Raw genomic sequence first — 21,515 nt, 5'->3', positions numbered from 1 at the left:
GCCCACCAACTCCAACAGAGCCAATAGGTATAGCTCCGTTTGTTTCGAAAAATACTTGCTGCTATCGCTTATAAAAATGAATAAATGAAAATTATTTTATTATTCATGAAAATATTTAGACATAAATTGTTGTCGATACCGAAAACATATTTCATTGACTAATTATTTCAAGCGATACAAGTAATTAATTTAGAAAAATATTTTTCAAATCATTCATGTTTCGTAAAACAAACGAAATCTAAGTTTCTTTCTGGGTCATGTTTTACTCCAATCATAATTCATTCGCCAGTTACATGCAATCGTCATCACTCGCACCAAACTTAGCTATAATTAAGTGTAAAGGATGTCAATCTTTGTGACCTAACAATCAAAAGAAATGATAGACGAAATTAGAAAGTCCAATTAAAAAACTTTAGCCATTAAGCGAATTGAGACTTTATGAATATAATGTTGGAAATTTCCTATAATATGGGCTTACATTAATTAATTGATTTTCTATTTTAAATACTCGGGTTAATGGATATTCCAATATATGTGTTGTACCCTTTAGTGATCTTATTGAATTGGGTTTCGGCATCTATAAATAATAGGCCTAGTTGAGTAGCAAAGTGTAGGCAATTGTGTTTAACTGAAGCCTGTGATGGGAGGGGCCCAGTTAATGCACTAATGATTAGGTTTGCTAGGTCCCCTCTCTAGCCTATAAAAGGGTAGGTTATATCTATTGGTCGCTTTATCCCATTGAAAGCTGCTATATCGAAATAGGCCAAAGAGAGGAAGATCGGCATTCCAGTAGATCGTTGATCTATTTCTTTTCTTAGAGAATAACAATGGTTCAAACAGATACGCTTTAATTCTGCTGTGTGTATTATTATTATTATTTTTCTTATGGTGATCTACATTCATATATGGATCTAATTGTTCTTTAAGAATTAATGTATATATATTGAGAAATTCTTTACATGTGGTATCAGAGCTTGGTCATATATGATTGTAGAATCCATAAAATTAATAAAAATCGTATTTTTACTCGAATATTCAACAAGTTCTTGATTACTTCCGATTCTAGGGTTCATGTTTTTTGAATGAATCCTAAGATTTCGATTTTCTTTCGATTGAATGTCGCTATCTACATGTTTCTGAACATCTTGGTTGCATAAAGCTGAGATCTGATTATCTAAAATAGCTTTGTTCATGTGTGGCTAATAATTTGTTCGCCTTGTAATTGCCACGTTATTGTTAAATGCAATACGATCCTTAGAAGCACATGTCGTAAAGTGCTTCATATTGTCTAATGGAATTATGGGCATTGTTTGAATGGAACTTTTGCAATTCCTTATTGATAAGAATTAGTATATACAATCACCTGCCCAAAGGGGGTTATTGTGTGTATTAATTTGAAAATTGCATGAAGATAAGTACCCATGTTAATAGATGGGGATGTATAACTCGAAAGATTTATCTGCCCAAAGGGGATGATTTTTTTTTTTGAAAGTTATGTGTAATTTCCCTCTATAGTGATATAATGGAGATGTATAATTTAAAGGATTTGTCTGCCCAAAGGGGATGGGTCCTTGACAATTATGTGTAATTCTCCTTGTTGTTGTAATCTTCATGCTATGGAAAATAGTGGGGCATTATATACTTTGCCCAAAGGGGAGTTTATAGTGTGCTAATTATTTTATTGTTGGAAATATAATGTGGAAATGACAGGATCTTGCAAATTAAGTCAATGCGAAAATACCAGAGAAATAAACAAGGAACGATAAAGGACACCAGAGATTTACGTGGTTCGGTCCGAATATCGGTACCTACATCCACGAGGAGAGCCAGCAACAAATAATCCACTATAATCGGAGAATCATAGTTACAATTCGCTCATACGCTCGAGTGTTTCCCACACCTACGTTTAAGCCCAAACCCAAAGTGTTTACGAATAAACAACTTAATTGGACAAAATAAACTCACTGCACAAATCTCCGCGTGTTGAAGCCCAAAGCGAAATGCTCTTGTACGATCGAAACCAAGAACGACTGTATGTTCTTTTCTCTTGTTCTCGTGCGGCGATTCTTCTCTGAGAACTTCGTGGGCATTCGCGGCTAGTGCGGCTCTATGCGTGTGCAGCTTCAAAACCCTCGGAGAAGATAACATGCCTTTTATACGTGTGCCCATCTTTCTCTTTTATTTTATTATTTAATTCCAAGAGTCAACAAAGAATAACTTTGACCAGGGCCTACTCCGTTGAAGACGTCCTTCACTTTACGTGCCATCAGAAGGATTTCTTTTATAGGCAATTTTGAATATTTTCTCCAAAAGAAAATATATATATCTTCACGATAAATATGAAATTTATCTAAGCGAGTCACGCTGCGTAAACGATTCAAACTCGAGACATAAATTCAACAATTTTCCACCTTGGCTCGATGTTTGTAGCCAAGTTATAGTGCTCCTCTTCCATGCTGCTCTCCCAGCGCACCGACAAGCGCTCACTCTCCACAGACGCCAATTGTGCTCAAGCAGAGCTTGAGCTTCGCCAAAGGAACAGGCTTAGTCATCATGTCCGCTGGGTTCTTCTCTGTCGCAATCTTTTTAACAACAACTACACCCTTCGCTAAGACATCTCGGATGAAGTGGTACCTGATGTCGATATGCTTCGTTCGCTCATGATAAACCGGATTGTATGCCAGATATATCGCACCTTGGTTATCACAGTGTATATCAACACTTTTCTGATCTAACCCAAAGTCCGAGAGAAAACCTTTTAGCCATATCGCCTCTTTCGCTATAAAGGTCAGTGCCATGTACTCTGCCTCAGTCGAAGATAAGGCAACGTGATCCTGTAAGGATGCCTTCCAACTAACTGCACCACCTACTAGCGTAAATACGTACCCTGCTAAAGACCTGCGTTCATCCAAGTCACCTGCGTGATCCGAATCCACATAACCAGTGGTCTCACTGCCATTATTGTCCCTTCGGTACACAATTCCAACGTCTGCTGTCCCCTTTAAATATCTGAGGATCCACTTCACAGCTTCCCAATGAGCTTTACCAGGACGCTTCATATAACGACTAACAACGCTCACTGCTTGTGAAATATCAGGCCCAGTGCATACCATAGCATACATAATACTACCCACTGTACTAGAATAAGGAAAACGGGACATATGCTCCTCTTCCTCCTTAGTCTGTGGTGATAACTTATCTAAAAGTTTAAAGTGCATCGCCAAAGGTGTACTTACAAATTTCGCTGACTGTATTATATTAAATCGTGCAACAATCTTCTCAATATATTTCTTTTGAGAAAGACGTAAAATTCCTACAGTCCTGTCACGCAAAATCTCCATACCCAATATTTTCTTTGCAGCACCTAAATCTTGCATTTCAAATTCGGCACTCAATTGCCTCTTCAGCACAACAATATCGGACATATTCTTAGCTGCTATCAACATATCATCAACATATAGTAACAGATATATCAAAGACCCATCCTCCAATCTCCTATAGTAAACACAACTATCCATATGACTTTTGGAATAGTTCTGACTAGCCATGAAAGAATCGAAACGCTTATACCACTGCCTAGGAGACTGTTTCAGCCCATATAAAGATTTCTTCAATAAACAAACATGATCTTCCTTACCCGGAATAGCAAATCCCTCTGGCTGCCTCATGTAAATCCGCTCCTCCAACTCACCGTGAAGAAACGCTGTTTTCACATCTAACTGCTCCAGCTCGAGATCCTGTGCAGCAACTAAGGCAAGTAAAACACGAATAGAAGTATGTCTTACCACAGGAGAGAACACCTCGTTGTAGTCAATGCCCTCCCGCTGTGTATACCCCTTCGCCACAAGTCTCGCCTTATATCTCGCTGCCTCGACACCGGGAATGCCCTCTTTCCATTTAAAGACCCACTTGCTACCGACAATCTTCTGGCTCTTAGGTACTTTGACCAACTCCCATGTTTGATTCCGATGAAGTGATTCCATCTCTTCACTCATAGCCCTTATCCATTGCGACGACTCAGAACTCGCCATCGCCTCAGAGTAAGACGAAGGCTCATCTGTCTCCACCTCGTCACCTACAGTCAATGCATAAGCAATATCTGTATAACCATAACGTACCGATGGTTTAATTTGCCTTCTCTGTCTACCCGCGGCTATAGTGTGCCGCGGCTCTACTGATTGTTCATTATCACCGACTTCAGGAACTGCGGTCTCATATGTAATCTCAGCTTCTATTACCTTCGAGGTCTCCGGAGTCTCCACCTGAATCTCCACCTCACTGCTGACACCACGATCTATCTGCTCTGCTGGTTGTGTCTCAAGACCCCTCCTTTGAAGCATTGCAGTCTCGTCGAAGATCACGTCTCTGCTGATTAGAAAATCGGGTGATCTGGGATCAGTGCACCACAGCCGATAGCCTTTCACCCCATGTGCATAACCCAGAAATATGCACTTCTTTGCCCTCGGCTCAAGCTTACCATCACTCGCATGAGCATACGCAGGACATTCGAATACTCGTAATCCAGAGTAATCAACAGGTTTCCCCGACCATACTTCCTCGGGAGTCTTCCACTCTATAGCAGATGATGGAGATCGATTAACCAAGTAACATGCCATGTTCACTGCTTCGGCCCAAAATTCCTTGCCTATTCCTGCATGCGAAAGCATGCTCCGAGCTCGCTCCAGTAAAGTTCTGTTCTTCCGTTCTGCAACGCCATTCTGCTGTGGTGTCCCGGGCACTGTGCGGTGTCTCACAATCCCTTCTTTCTCACAGAACTCGGCAAAATCTTTACCACAGAACTCCATGCCGTTATCGGTTCTCAGGCACTTGATCTGTTTGTCTGACTGCTTCTCAATCAATGCCTTAAACTTCTTGAACCGATCAAACACATCAGATTTGTGCTTCAGAAAGTAAACCCATACCTTTCTAGAGTAGTCGTCGATAAATGTCAACATATATCGGGCACCTCCTTTTGAAGGAATCGAAGACGGGCCCCAGACGTCTGAATGAATGTACTCAACCGGTCGCTTGGTCGAATGAATAGCTATTGTAAACTTAATCCGACGCTGCTTCCCAAAGATGCAGTGCTCACATAAGTCCAGCTTCCCTGTCTTTTGACCCTTCAACAAACCCCTATCACTCAGCATCGTCATACCTGCCTCACTCATGTGCCCCAAACGCATATGCCATAACTGAGTCAAGTCAGAATCTGACTCACCTGATGAAACTGCAGCAGCTCCTGTCACGGTCTCTCCTAGTAGATGATAGAGAGAACTCACTTTCTTCCCCTTCATCACTGTCATGGCACCTCGAGAGACCTTCAGAACTCCACCTTCAGCGGTGTACTTACACCCGATATCATCGAGTGTCCCTAGAGAAAAAAGGTTCTTCTTGAGCTCTGGTACATGCCTCACGTCTGTCAGTGTGCGTACCACCCCATCGTGCATCCGAATCCGAACTGTTCCTATCCCCACAACATTGCAGGTTGCATTATTCCCCATTAGAACTCTACCACCATCTGCAGTCTGGTAAGTAGTAAACCAGTTCCTATGAGGCGTCATATGATAAGAACACCCCGAATCTAGCACCCATTCGTCTCCTAACGAACCAGTAGTCACACACAAGACGGCCTCTGCATCACTAGTGCTCTCCTCAGAAACGTTTTCCACACTGCTTGTAGCATTCTGCTTGTCACCTCTATTTCTCCGCTTCGGACAATCTCTCCTGATGTGCCCCTCTTCGTGACACTCAAAGCACTTCACGCGTCCCTTAGACTTTCGATTGCATGACTTTGACCTGCTTTTACCTCTGCTGCTATTGGACCCTCGATGTTGTTCTCTACCTTGAATCACTAGTCCCCGCGCTACATCCTGCGCTAGACTGTCATCTCGCAACTTCCTCTGCCACTCTTTAGAAAACAATGCGGACTTTACCTCTTCCGAGGTAATAGTAGTACGCCCCTGTAGTAGTGAATCAGTAAAATGCTCCCATGATTCCGGTAAAGAAGCCAATAACATCATGCCCTGTTCCTCATCATCAAGTATCTTACCGACGTTCTTCAAATCCATCATGAGTTTATTAAATTCATCTAGGTGGGATCTGATCAACGTACCTTCGGTATATCGAAATTGAAACATCCTCTTCAACATGTACAAGCGATTGTTCAAACCCTTCGTTACATAGAGTGCTTGTAATTTTGCCCACAATGCTGCGGCATCCTTCTCCTCAACCACCTCTATTAACACTTCATCCGATAAATTCAGCAGTATTATACTCTTTGCTTTCTCCATTAACTCTGCTTTATTAGCCGCTTTCATTATAATGGGTAACCCATCTTCGCCATCTAATGCTTTGGCCAAACCTTGGGTTGTCAATAGCGCACGCATCTTGACGCTCCATAACCCAAAATTGTTCCTCCCGTTAAACTTCTCAATCTCAACTTTCGCTCCAGACATAATTGCAATAGCAGAATTTCCAGATAATAATCAGACAAGCAAAAGCCCCAAATCACAATCCAGAAAATCCAACCCTCAAGCTCTCATACCAATTATTGGAAATATAATGCGGAAACGACAGGATCTTGCAAATTAAGTCAATACGAAAATACCAAAGAAATAAACGAGGAACGATAAAGGACACCAGAGATTTACGTGGTTCGGTCCGAATATCGGTACCTACATCCACAGGGAGAGCCAGCAACAAATAATCCACTATAATCGGAGAATCATAGTTACAATTCGCTCATACGCTCGAGTGTTTCCCACACCTACGTTTAAGCCCAAACCCAAAGTGTTTACGAATAAACAACTTAATTGGACAAAATAAACTCACTGCACAAATCTCCGCGTGTTGAAGCCCAAAGCGAAACGCTCTCGTACGATCGAAACCAAGAACGACTGTACGTTCTTTTCTCTTGTTCTCGTGCGGCGCTTCTTCTCTGAGAACTTCGTGGGCGTTCGCGGCTAGTGCGGCTCTGTGCGTGTGCGGCTTCAAAACCCTCGCAGAAGATAACATGCCTTTTATACGTGTGCCCCATCTTTCTCTTTTATTTTATTATTTAATTCCAAGAGTCAACAAAGAATAACTTTGACCAGGGCCCACTCCGTTGAAGACGTCCTTCACTTTACGTGCCATCAGAAGGATTTCTTTTATAGGCAATTTTGAATATTTTCTCCAAAAGAAAATATATATATATCTTCACGATAAATATGAAATTTATCCAAGTGAGTCACGTTCCGTAAACGATTCAAACTCGAGACATAAATTCAACAATTTTGTTGAATTGTTCATTGCCCATAATTGATCTTATTGCATTGTATGTGGCTCAAACAGTTACTTTTGCTGTAAACAACAATAATGCCACTGTCGAAATGTTAACTGGATCGAACTTCAAGAGGTGGAAACAAGACATAGAGTTTGCTCTGGGAATTGTGGATATGGACTTAGCTCTGCGTGAGGATGAACCTACCAAGCCCAATGATCAAAGCACTGCAGATCAAAAGGCTCATTATGCTAAGTGGGAAAAATCCAACCGACTAAGCCTCATTGCTATGAAGAGGTCCATTGCCAAGCATCTCATTAGTGGTTTGCCAGAAAAAGCAAATGCGAGAGAGTTTCTTGCAGCAGTGGAAGCAAGATATGCAGTTTCAGACAAAGCTGAGGTTGGGAATTTGCTGAGTGAGTTAACTAGTATGAAATATGATGCTGCTATAGGTGTTAGAGAATTTATATCGAGGATGGTGCATATTCAATCCAAGCTTAAGACCCATAATATTGTCCTTTCTGAAGATTATGTTGTGCATCATGCCTTAAATATTTTGCCTGCTGATTCAGTCAGATTAAAACTGCTTATAGCACTCAGAATGAGACTTGGAGTGTTAATGCTTTGATTACTAAATGTGTGGCTGAGGAAGAAAAGTTAAAGAAGGAGAAGAATGAATCTGCCCACTTGATTACTAATGCCAAGTTGAGTTCCTTTAGAGGAAAATGGAAGCCTAAAGGGTCGAATGCTTATGCCCCTAAGAAAGATCAAGGTTTCAAGAAAATTGGCAATAATGGGAAACATGGAGATAAGAATTTTAAGTGTTTTCACTGCAAGAAGCAGGGTCACAAGAGAGCTGATTGCTATAAGTTCAAAGCTTGGCTAAAAGCAAAGAAAGAAAGTAGCCAAGGTGAGTTGTTAGTTTGTTCTGAATCAAATATGGTTGATGTTCCTTTGGATTCTTGGTGGATTGATTCTGGTGCTACTGTACATGTGATTACTACTTTACAGGGTCTCACAAACCTAAGGAATCCAAGTCCAAGGGAGTCGAAGCTTAAAGTTGGAAATAATATCGGTGTTGATGTGGAGCATATAGGGACAGTAGTTTTGAATTTAGACTCTGGATTTCAGCTAGTTCTGAATATTTTCTTTTATGTTTCTGGATTTAGGAGGAACTTGATATCTCTTTCTTTGCTTGACAAGGCTGGATATTGCCTTTATTTTGCAAATAATAGAGTGGATTTGTTTTATGGCTCTAAAATTATTGGGAATTGCATTCTGTTTGATGGATTATATCGATTATCTTTATCTCCTGATAGACCATATTGTTCCTTCAACGTTGAGAATAATGTGGCTAAAAGATCCTTGATCAAGGCGAAATCTTCTTTGCTATGGCACAAACGATTAGGGCATATCTCCAAAGAAAGGGTAAATCGGCTTATCAAAGCTGATATCCTTCCTCCTCTTGACTCAGATGATGCTGAGATTTGTATTGATTGCGTGAGGGGAAAGTTGACTAAAGTCAAGAAGAAAGGCGCTACTCGCAGTCAAAATCTGTTGGAGATAATTCATACAGATATTAGTGGGCCATATTCAACCACCTTGTGTGGAAATAAGTATTTCATCACCTTTATTGATGATTTCTCCCGTTATTGCTATGTTTACTTGATTAGGGAGAAGGCTGATGCTCTTGACATGTTGAAAGTATTTCGCACTGAAGTTGAGAAACAATTGGGAAAGATAATCAAGATTGTAAGATCTGATCGTGGTGGTGAATATTATGGGCGATATACTGAGACTGGACAGCAAATGTGACCATTCGCTAAATATTTACAGGACTGTGGTATCGTCGCTCAGTATACAATGCTTGGGAGCCCTGAACAGAATGGTGTAGTTGAGCGGCGAAACCGCACACTCATGGAGATGAAACGAAGTATGATGAGCAGATCTAATATGCCTGAATACTTATGGGGTGAGGCAATTAAAACAGCAACTTATATATTGAATCGTGTACCCAGTAAATCAGTGCCAAAAACACCTTTTGAGCTATGGACGGAGAGAAAACCAAGCTTGAACCACTTTCGAGTTTGGGGATGTCCTGCAGAGGTGAAAATTTATGATCCTTCGCTAAAGAAGACTGAACCCAGGACTACTAGGTGTTACTTTATTGGATACCCTAATTATTCTAAGGGGTATAGGTTTTATTGTCCTACTCGTGGCACTAGAATTGTTGAGTCTCAGACTGCTAAATTCCTAGAGTTGGATGTTGATGAAGAGAGTTACTCTTAATCCTTTCAAAGGGAGGAACCAAACAATACAGTCTCTATTTCATTGCCCATTTTGAATGATGACTCCGTGCGAGAGATTTGCAGAGAGGAAACCCAGCAAGAAGTAGATATTGGAAATATGACGATAGACCATTCTGTTACGGAAGAAACTCCCCGGATGAATGATCCAGCTCCAGAAGTGCCTGTGCAAAGATCACAACGACAAAGAAGACCGACGCTTTTGAATGATTATCGTGTCTATCTTGGAGAAACTGATTTTGACATTGGACATATAGTTGATCCGGTGACCTTCAAAGAAGCTCTTGATAGTGATCAGGCAGATAAATGGTTAGGAGCGATGAAGAATGAGATGACTTCCATGTCAAATAATCAAGTATGGGAACTCGTTGATCTACCTGATGGGCACAAACCAACTGCAAATGGGTATTTAAAACCAAGAAAGACAATAAAGGTAACATAGAGAGATTCAAGGCAAGATTGGTTGCGAAGGGATTTACATAGAGAGAAGGCATTAATTACACTGAAACCTTTTCTCCCATGTCCACTAAAGACTCTTTTCGAATAATTATGGCATTGGTGGCTCATTTTGATTTAGAGCTTCATCAGATGGATGTCAAAACAGCTTTTCTAAATGGAGATTTGGATGAAGAAGTATATATGCAGCAACCTGAGGGGTTTAAAGAAGCTGAAAAAGAGCATATGGTGTGCAAACTTCGAAGGTCTATATATGGTCTCAAACAAGCATCACGTCAGTGGTACTTTAAATTTGACAGAGTTGTGAGATCGTTTGGCTTTGAAGAAAACAAATTTGATCAATGCATCTACATGAAAGTAAGTGGGAGTAAATATATTTTCTTAATACTTTATGTAGATAACATTTTGATTGCTAGTAGAGATGTTGATCTGTTGCATGACACAAAAGGTTTTCTATCTTCAAAGTTTGATATGAAAGATCTTGGGGAAGCCTCTTATGTTTTAGGCATTGAGATTCATCGTGATAGATCTAAGAAGGTTTGTTGACACCTATTTTTAATTTGCCCAAAATTAATCACAAAATTTAGGAGTTAACTTTCTTTAATTCCTAAAACAAAAAAAAAATTCTATTCAAATGCATTGCATATAGACATTAGGCACATTTTGCATTAAAAGGGTCTATTAGAATAAAAATAAAAAAATTCTAAAAAAAAATTAATTAATTAAAAAAAAATCGGATTGGGCCAGGCCAAGGCCGGCCCAGCCCGACCTTCTTTCTCTTTCCCCCCTCCCGTGCGGGCCCCCGGCCCGCTCCCTTTACTTTTTCTTTTCTTCCTCCCCGCGCGGCCCAGCCCATTCTCTTTTTTTCTTTTTTTTTCTTCTTCCGCGGGAGCTGGGCCTGGCCCGGCCCAGCTGCCCTCTTCCTTCTTCCCCCCGTCGCTCTCACCGCCCCTGTTCGCCTCTGTGCTCGATGGCAGCGTGGCGCACGGCGGCGCTGCTCCTTGCCGTCGCTATCCGGCCAGAGCAGGGCCGGATGAGCACGCCGACAGGACTGGCATTAATTGCCAGTCCCGTCCTCCCCGTCTTCCCGGCTCGCCCTTATCCCCTCCTCTCTCCCGGTTCTCTGTTCTCTCCTCTGCATCCCAGAACTGACACCCCCTCTGCACCGGCCTATGGCCGCGGAATTCGCGGAGCCTAGGCCGGTGCAGGCCATCGTCACGCGGACGCCACGGAGAGGGAAGCCATTGTCCGTCGTCCGGCTATAAATAGCCAGAGAGAGAGAGAGAGCCCGGTCGGTCATTCCCAGAAAAAAACAGAGACAGAGAGAAGAGAAAGAACAGAGAGAGAATCAGAAAGAAAAGAGAGAGAAAGAAGAGAGATTCGAGTTTCTGCAGGTTTCCACAGCCGCGCCATCGACCGCAAACCAGCCGGAAAGCATCCAGTCGCGTCGCCGAACGGTGAGCCTCCCCCGGTGCTCTGTTTTGCCCTGTTTTTGTACTCAGTTTGGCCGAGACCTGCGCCGGCCATTTCACGCGAGTCCCGGCCCATACCGTTGTCCCCCGCCGTCCGTGTGTCCTCACTGAAGGTAGGTTGGGTCGCCTGAGTCCTCCGGTTCGCCGCAACAGGTCAGAATTTGCTGTTTTTAGTCGCGCACACCATCTGCTCGACAAAAGTCCTCAATGAAACCAGGTTTCGTTTTGGTCGCCGGCCGGCGAGCGGCGGTCGGACGGTGACCCCGGTGGGTGGAGAGGCTTGGTCTTACTCCCAGGAGGCCGATTTAGGGGCGGCGCCGGTCTGGGTCGGCCGGCGAGAGGCCGTTTTTTGGCTTCGCCGGCGGCTGCTCCCACGGGTTCGGCCTGACCCGGTTTAGCCGACCCGACCCGGTCAACGACCGGGTTAGATCCGTTGACTCGGGTTAGATCCGTTGACTCGGGTCGGCCGACCGACCTGGCTCCGATCCGATCTGTCTGATCCTGACTGGTCGGGCCGACCGATCCGGTTCAACCGATCCGACTCGGGTCAACGCACCGGGCTCGGATCCGTTGACCCGGGTCGGTCCGACCCGGTCCGGATCCACTTTTTTTTATTTTATTTTTATTTTATTTTTTTTAAAAAAAATTTAAAATTAAAAAAAATATAAAATTTTTTTTTCTTTCTTCTTTTTTTTCCACCCTTTTTTATTTTTATTAAAAAAAAGGTTTCGTATTTTATTTTATTTTATTTTATTTTATTTTTTTAAATTTTTTTTATGTGATATATTGTTGTTGTTTTAATTTAATGTGATATTATTTTGTAAGTTTTTGTCTTATTTAAATTAGACAAGCCTGAGGTTGCGTGGTAGTATTTTGCATGTTAGTTTTTATTACCGTTGTATTGTTATGCATGTTTTTTACAATTGCATGAGCTGTTGTGTTTTTGAATGTCATCTGACTTAGTTAAGGTTAGAACCTTAGGCTGCATGAATTGTTGTGTTCCTGACTGCTAATCGTTTCTGATTATGCACTCGCTTGATCACCTCACATGTTAGGAGAAAGGTCCTAAAATCAATCCAAATTGTCTGACAAATGTTTTCATGAAATGAACAAGGATAAAAAGGTACCGAAAGGGCATTAGTTATCTAACTAGTGTAACTAAGTCCCCGAATTCAGTTAATCTCTGGTTCGTAGGAATAGGGTGATTCTCCCATCACCCTATTTGGGTTTCTAATCGACCCACCCCAAATCGATTAGTGGCGACTCCTTGGTATAAACCACTTGCATGTTAAATACTTAAACCCCAAGTCGCGATATGGTATGGGCTTGGGAGGGCCCGAGTTAAGTCCTGAACCTAGACTTAGCACGTACCAGGCGAGCCCCCTTTTTTTTGCATGTTCGATAAAGAAAAGGGCTCAGGAGTTCGATCGCGACAGACTGGCGACTCCGCTGGGGACTTGCATTTTTTCAAAGTGGACTTAAGCCAAAAAATTTTATCCTGTTCAAAATAATTTTTGTTTGGCAGCAAGGACTCCAGGTACGATACAGACATTAAGGTGTTATTTGTTTTTGCAGGTTCGAATTGATTATTTATAATTTGTCGTGCATGCTTTAATGATTTAGCACTACACCGTTGCACACACAACCACGCTGCCGGACCTGGGCCGCGATAGGGCATGTTAGGATGGTGTTAAGAAAGATACGACCTCGAACGCGAGCCCGCGATGTAGAAGTTGCCTTTCTTTTCCCCGAAATTTATTTCTAAAAAATCGTAAAGAAATATCTTTAGCTGCTATTCGCGTGACTATAAGATATTCCTTTCGATTTGGCCGAGGTTAAAAGGACTTGACACCAACGCGAGGCTGCGACGGTCAGGCACCCTTTTAATTTTATTTTGCTGAGCCAGTCTATATAGAAATCGAACCTCACTCCTCATGTGTATGTCATTGTGATTGCCATGGTTCAAGGAAAGGTATATATTCTGTCCCTTTTCATTTTATTATCCAACGTACTTATTCATTTGATTTGTTTTTTTTAGGCCACCCGTTGATTGCATTCTATACACGATGGGAAGAGCTGATGTCCAATTTGTCCTCACTCCTAAAAAAGAGCTTCTGGCATGGTGGGACCGACTCGATCAAAATGGCCAACAATATGTTAAAGCAAGAATTGGTCGCCTACTCCCCTTGCTCAAAATCAACATCCATTCTGGCATGATGCAAGCATTAGCACATTTCTGGTGTCCACAAACATCCACTTTCATATTCGGTAAGTTTGAGATGACCCCAACCTTGGAGGAGTACAGCGTTGTCATTGGAAAGCCTTTGGGATCTGAACTCATCAAACCACTTTTGGGTGTGTCCCCTCTATCCGAATTATCCCAGTTTTTGCGAACAGATAGCAATACCGTGAAAAGAGTTGTCAAAGCCCATTGCAATGCCTGCCCCTGATTTTTCCTAAATGAGTGTTTTGAAAGTCAACCCATGAGCCAAAAAGCTAAAAATTTTATCCTTGCTTTTGTTGGGTGTGTCATTTTCCCCTATCACAGAAATTCAATAAACCCTTCGATTGCGTATGTGGCTAAACAAATTTGCACCGGCTTGGGTTATGTTAATTCGGTTCTAGCAGAAATATTTTTGTCTCTGAACCGTTTTAAACAAAATGATGATAAAATCATACGGGCCGCCCCAGAGATTTTGCAAATCTGGTTTTTATCTCATTTGAGAGGATTTGGGTATCTCATGCAGCTTTTTGAAGTCGATGACTTCATGCATCCGATTCAAAGGTTCGAGGTTTTAAAAAATAATTCCCCTCATAAGGATTACTCCACCTGGATAGATTTTTTGAAAGACCCCGATCCCGAGGCTTTCTTATGGCGTGCTAAATGGTTCCATGAGGGTCAGGTTCGGTATGCTCACCAGTTTCACAACTCTGTCCCTTTGCTCGGTTTATCTGGCATCACTTCATATTACCCCTACCGGGTAGCTCGCCAGTACAGGGCCCTCCAAGAGATCCCGCCACCTCTCACGACAGATTTGCTTCGAACCCGATTCACTCGCTCAAATTACAATTACGCTGATGAAATTGGTGTCATCTAGAGAAGATGGACTAAATGTCAACCTGAGAACATTCTTGTGCCTAAACTATTAAAAGGGCAAGAAAAAGTCCACCATGCCTCTTTATTCTACATCATGCATCACAAAATCCCGGCAGAGCTACAGCTAAAAATCTCAGATGTACCTAACAAGCCCAGTCGCCAAACACAGATCGACCCGCTCGAAAGGACCGTGGGGACGAAGGATACGCTTATTGCGGAGCTTGTCCGTGAAAATAAATGGCTCCGAGAGACTGTAGCTTCCCCATCGTTTATAAAATGAGCATCCGGGAAATGACATCTTTTTGTTAAAAGCCCTGTCTTTTATATTTCCCTGTATTTATGTTTACGGATTTTGAATATCTCCTGTAAAAATGTTTATGGGTTGTACAAATGTTAATATAACTCGGGCCGCTTTTTATACTTTAAATAAAATTTTTTTTTGCCCCTTACTGACACCACCGCGGCCTTCGGCCCAGTGGTATCCGGGGATGTAGCCTCAGGGTCCGAGGAGACCGGGGTTCGAACCCCGGGGACGCCACCTGTAATGATATATAAATAAAAACCTTTTTTCTCTCTCTTTTTTCTTTGCAAATAAGTAAATTATGCAATAATAATATGACTAAGTCATAGAATGATTCTTTATTGGGCATTATACTCATTCATATACGCGTTTTCACAGGTAGTTACAAAAAATGGCCGAAGAAAATGTCCGCCTCAATAACATGGAAGATGAGATGAAAATGGTCCTCAATGCGATCCAAAATCTCACAAAGCAGGTGGAATCCATTCATGGCAAGCTCACACCTACGCCTGCAGCAGTTGAGGTGGTATTATCACCACCGTCTACTGGAAAAGACAAGGCCTCCGCCAGTGACAATAAAATGCCCCTGCTGGAGGACGATCCGCTTCCCCTTGATTTCAGGAAGCCTGAACTCGAAGCTGTACCAGTGACGGAACAGGACAAACGCCTTGCAAAGGTCGAGGAGATGCTAAAACAGCTACAAGGCCCGCAGCATGCCGTTCCACTTGACCTGTCCATATACAAACGGGTCAAAGTACCAGAAAAATTCAAGATGCCGGAATTCGAGAAGTATGATGGTACCTCATGCCCCAGACATCATTTGCACATGTATCATGTGCGAATGACCCAGTACGTTGACAATGAACCCCTCATGATTCAGACCTTTCAAGCGAGTTTGACGGGGCCAGCCTTGACATGGTATATGTCAAAAGATGTGGATGCTTTTAAGTCTTGGGATGATGCTGCTGATGCATTCCTCAAGCAATATCAGTTCAACCTTGACGTCACCTTCACTCGTGACGATCTGGAACGCACGGAAAAGAAGAAGAGCGAGTCATTCAAGGAGTATGCCACCAGATGGAGGAACTTGGCCGCCCAGGTTACCCCACAACTCATTGATCATGAACAAGTAAAGTTGTTCATAAAGTCGCTTCCATACGAATACAGACACCGCCTGGTTGGCGCCACTGCTGAATCCCTTAATCGTCTCGTCCCTGTGGGTGAACGAATTGAAATGGGACTGCGTGACGGATAGTTCACAGACCCCGCTTCCACAAGTAAGAGACTCTACACACGAAAAGAGAAGGAGCCCCTGACGGATGGAAACATTGCATATACCCAGACTGTTCATCCTCCTCGGACAGTCCAGGTAAACAGTGAGTAGCAGCCTACCTCAAGTCGCCAACCTCAGAGGCGATATAAGAAAAGACAATTCACTCCACTGCCTGGATCCCCTTCTCAATTCCTGGCCATACTCCGGAAGAAAAACCTGCTTTCTACCGAACCAAAACGACCCAACTCAGAAAGCTTTTCGAATTATAATCCGTCAAAAAAATGTGACTATCACATGGGCGAGGTAGGGTATTCGACTGACGACTGCTATACCCTCAAACACCGAATCCAAAACTTGCTCGACACCAAAGCCTTTTCATTTCAGACATCCAAGCCAAACATACAGAACAACCCGCTACCCGAACATGAAAACAGAATCAATGCCATATCCACTTTCAACGCCAGTCGAATCAAGAGTGAGAGGGTGCGCACTGTTGATGTTTATAATGCTTTAGTGAGAGCAGGGTATTATCCTACTGGTGAAGTATTGCCCATGTCCCTAATGAAAGAAAGGGTTGCCAGCATGGCGAAAGCAGGTTTGATTGTGTACGCCGACTGTACCGATATAGTGGCCACCATCTCTGAGGTTATCATCGACTGGGACAAAGAACTTTCAGCATTGAATGCCGAAACAAGTGAAGCCATCCCCACGCTTGTGAACGAACCTTTGTCTGACAGCCCAGACGAGGAGGAGGAGCTGATGATTGAGGTACCCTTACCCGCAGAGCATAAAGTGATCGAAATACCTCAGCCCTACCGGTACGAGAATGACAAAGCGGTCCCATGGTCCTACGAATTGGATGTGGACCTAATCACCAGGTCAGGACGAACGTATGCCCAGGCTGACGCTCAGCCTCCGAAACCTGTTACCGAAGAAGAAGCCAAAGAATTCCTGGCTATCGTCAAAGCCAGTGAATATAATGTGGTAGATCAGCTACGTAAGTTGCCCGCTCAGATTTCCTTATTAGAACTCCTCCAAACGTCCGTAAAGCATCAGAAAGCTCTGATGAAGGTACTCAGTGAAGTAAATGTACTAGAGACAATCGAGCATGACAAGCTAGAAGCATTTGTGGGGTCTATCCTTTTGAAGGATTAGATAACATTCTCGGAAGATGAATTTCCCGCTAAAGGAAGGGGACATACCAAAGGCCTCTACATTTCCGTCAAATGTAAAAACTCCCACGTAGCTCGAGTTCTGATAGACAATGGGTCTGCACTGAATATCTGCTCGCTGGCAACCTTGCGCCGTCTTAATGTGGACACATCTAAGCTCCGTGCCTCCAAAACATCCGTCCGAGCTTTCGACGGAATGAAGAAAGACACTGTGGACGAAATCGACCTCGATGTCCAAATTGGCCCAACAGTATTCAGTATCCTGTTTCAAGTGATGGACATCCCCACTGCCTTTAGCTTTCTATTGGGCCGTCCCTGGATTCACTCTACCGGAGCTATACCTTCAAGCCTTCACCAAAGCGTAAAGTTTGTGGCCCAAGGGAAGCTGATCACGGTCCTTGGAGAAGAAGACCACCGGATCTACCAAGAAACTGCCATCCTGTATGTTGAACCAAGCGGTAAAGTGGAATCTAGCTATCAGTCCATCGAGCTCGTTTCAACTGTGCATGGATATCGAGGAATTGCTCCCTTTGTCCCTGATATGTCAAAATCCTCAGTCATGGTAGGGAAGGTCATGGTTGGGAATGGTTTCACCCCAGGTCAGGGACTCGGCAGGGGAGGCTGGGGCATCCGAGAGCCTATCCAGGCTGCCAAGAATCACCGCACTACTGGTCTAGGGTATCGTGGAGGAAACCCACAGACCAACAAGGGGCATATAGCGGGTCAAGTCGGTTTTCCACTTCCCCATATCCGGGAAACTTTCCCGCCAACTGCTAAATTACTGCAGGATGAAAAAATTTATCTTAACCTCTTAGGACAATCAGGAGAGGGGTTCAAGCATCCTGCCGAATCTTCAAGTCAGCCGAGCTCTTCGATGCTTCCCGTAAATGTTGCTGTTGACCGACATCGGAACCCAGACAAGCTACCGATTGAGGAAGATTGTGGACGAGAAGAAACGCTGGATAATGTGGTCACCCTATTTGACGACATCTTTATAGGAGCCATACAAGAAGACTCGGCCTCTCAGACAAGTACGAACCTGCCTGATTTGCTTGCACGATTGCAGTGTCAGTTAGGCGAGCTACGAGAATTGCTTGCGTCGTTAATGGATACTATCGGCCAAATCTCGGGTGTGTTGCTGCCGTTCCCCGATCAGGAACAGGTGACCCAAGTAAATTGTCCCGAAGAAAACCCGCCATCGAGAGCCTTTCCCGACACGACTTGGCGAGATGTCCAACTCCTACAGTGGCAGGGCAATGTACGACGATACTCGCTGGTTCCCAAATCCATGGATGTGATATTCTCTATCCTTTTGCAAAAGGGGCTAATCACAAGGAAGCTAAAACACCCTACTCCTGAATACTTCATTAACTATGATCCCTCCAGATCTTGTGACTTTCACTCAGGAGAGGTCGGGCACTCGCTGGATGATTGTGACGCTCTGAAGAATAGAATTCAAGACCTACTGGATGCTAGGGCATTTACTTTTCGTGCCCCATGGTTATGTCATGGTGAAGATGACCTCTTGGTGGTACCTAGCCTTCGTAACGCTGCCCCTAAGCTTTCTGATAAGGCACGCAAGGGAAAGAAAATTATGGATACCTTGGGCCAGCCCAGTGGTAAGTTCGATTATTACGTTGACTACCAGATGCCATCAAGTTTTTATGAAGATCGGCAGAACAGCATTCCTAGCGGATGGGACGACATGGAAAGGTTGACACCAGTGAAGAGAAGAGCCGATGAGCTAGATTCCTGGAACGATGATTTCGAAGATTTCTTCGTCGGTGCAATAGAAGAAGGACCGGTGGAGGGAATGGGCGCAAGCCCGCTTGAGTAGAATTCCTCTTCTCCTTTCTGCATGAATCCCTGGAAAAGGGGCTATCCTTGTGTTTTGTTTTTTGTAGTCATTCCTGCTGGAAGAAATGTCTTTTTGAACTCACCCTCTTTTGAGGTTGTAAAACCGCGTATTGTAAATAAATAATGTTTTGAGGGCATGAGGTAGTATACCAAACCGGCCCGTTGATGATATCCAGCCACAAAAAGGAAAGTATTCTGAGGCCCGGGCTATCTCATGTTTCCTCGTTTTTAAAATTTTCTGAAAATCAAAGACGTTTCACAATTTCCTCAAAAAATGTCTTAAGTGGAACAGCACAATGGAAAAATCCATATCCCATTTTGTTTTTCTGATCGATTTACCCTATGTTTCAGGAATAATCTTGCGACTTGCGAGGGAGTTAGTGCGGTCCATCCTGATGATGTAGATATTGACAGCAGCGATTCTGACGATTCAAGCGATGACCCCGCTGAAATCCAAAGAAATTGGGAGCAATATGAACAAATCAAACCCCTTACAATCGAAGATACTGTTACCATCAATTTGGGTGGTACTCAGGAGCCAAAAGAAGTGAAGATTGAGGCCAACCTTCCCGAAGAGAAAGCCACACGTTTGACTGCTCTCCTCAAAGAGTATCAAAACGTCTTCGCATGGTCTTATTCTGATATGCCAGGACTGGACCCTTGGATTGTTGAGCACAGTTTGCCTACTAATCCCGACATGCCTCCCAAAAAGCAAAGATTACGAAGGACCAAACCCGAACTGTCGAAAAAGATCGAAGAAGAAGTGATAAAGCTGTTGAAAGTAGGGTTCATCGAGGTTTCGCAATACCATGATTGGGTAGCGAACATCGTACCAGTGAAGAAGAAAGACGATCGAATTCGAGTTTGTGTGGATTACCGCGACTTGAACAAGGCCAATCCAAAGGACGACTTCCCGCTCCCCCACATAGATATCCTTGTGGATAGCACTCCTGGTTTCGAATTATTTTCTTTCATGGATGGATTCTCTGGGTACAACCAGATAAGGATGAACGATGAAGACAAGGAGAAGACGGCGTTTATCACTCCATGGGGGACTTTTCACTACAGGGTTATGCCTTTTGGTTTGAAAAATGCTGGGGCAACATATCAACGTGCTATGGTCACTCTCTTTTATGACCTGATGCACAAAGAAATTAAAGTCTATGTTGACGACATGATCGCCAAAACTAGGTGCGGAGAGGACCACATTGAAGCTTTGAAAAAGCTATTCAGCCGGTTGCGTGAATTCAAATTACGCCTGAACCCTGCAAAGTGCATATTCGAGGCGACCTCTGGTAAGTTACTCGGATTCATCGTGAGTAGCAAGGGGATTGAGGTCGACCCCTCGAAAGTCAAAGCAATATGTGAGTTGTAACCCCCGTCCACAGTTAAGGAAGTCAGAAGCCTTTTGGGAAGGTTGAACTACATTGCTCGGTTCATCTCCCAACTATCTGAGACTGCGCGTCCTTTCTTCAAACTCCTCAAGAAAGGCGCTCAAATCAACTGGGATGAAGATTGTCGGGAAGCATTTGAAAAGCTGAAGCAGTATTTGATGAGTCCCCCGGTATTAATCCCACCAGTTCCAGGACATCCTCTAACTCTCTATTTAACGATTCACAGTGAATCATTAGGAGCTCTATTGGCCCAGAGCCACCCCGACGATGGAAAAGAACGAGCCATCTATTATCTGAGTAAGAAGTTCACCGTTTCGGAACAAAATTATTCCGAATCAGAAAAAACATGCGTCGCATTGGTGTGGGTGTTGCATAGACTCCGACAATATACTTTGCACCACCAGACGTTCCTTGTAACTGAAAACGACCCTATCCGGTATCTGCTTAACCGGCCAGCATTAGTGGGAAAATTAGCTAAATGGCAGATTCTAATTTCAGAATTTGACATCCAAATGTCATCGCAGAGGTCAGTGAAAGGCCGGGTGATCGCTGATATGCTGGCTGAATGCCCTGGGGAAACGCATGAGGATAGTCTTCCAGATGATCGCATTTTATCAATGGAGGAACACACATGGACCATGTTTTTCGATGGAGCAGTAAACCTGTCTGGCTCTGGCACTGGGGCGGTCTTGATATCCCCAGATGGGCAGCATTATCCTGTGGCCGCGAAATTGGTGTTTCCTTACACCAACAATATAGCCGAGTATGAAGCATGTATTCTCGATTTACAAGCAGCAATTGATATGAAAATATCAAAACTAAAAGTGTTCGGCGATTCTGCCTTAATTATACTCCTGATTGTGGGTGAATGGAAGACCAGGGATACTAAACTAGTACCCTATCGTGACTATCTGGAGGAATTGGTT

This window comes from Syzygium oleosum, unplaced genomic scaffold (genome assembly GCF_021117445.2).
Source record: "Syzygium oleosum isolate NSW1041296 unplaced genomic scaffold, Sole_v2.1 Sole_v2.34, whole genome shotgun sequence".
Lineage (NCBI taxonomy): Eukaryota > Viridiplantae > Streptophyta > Magnoliopsida > Myrtales > Myrtaceae > Syzygium > Syzygium oleosum.
This window is presented reverse-complemented; position numbering follows the sequence as displayed.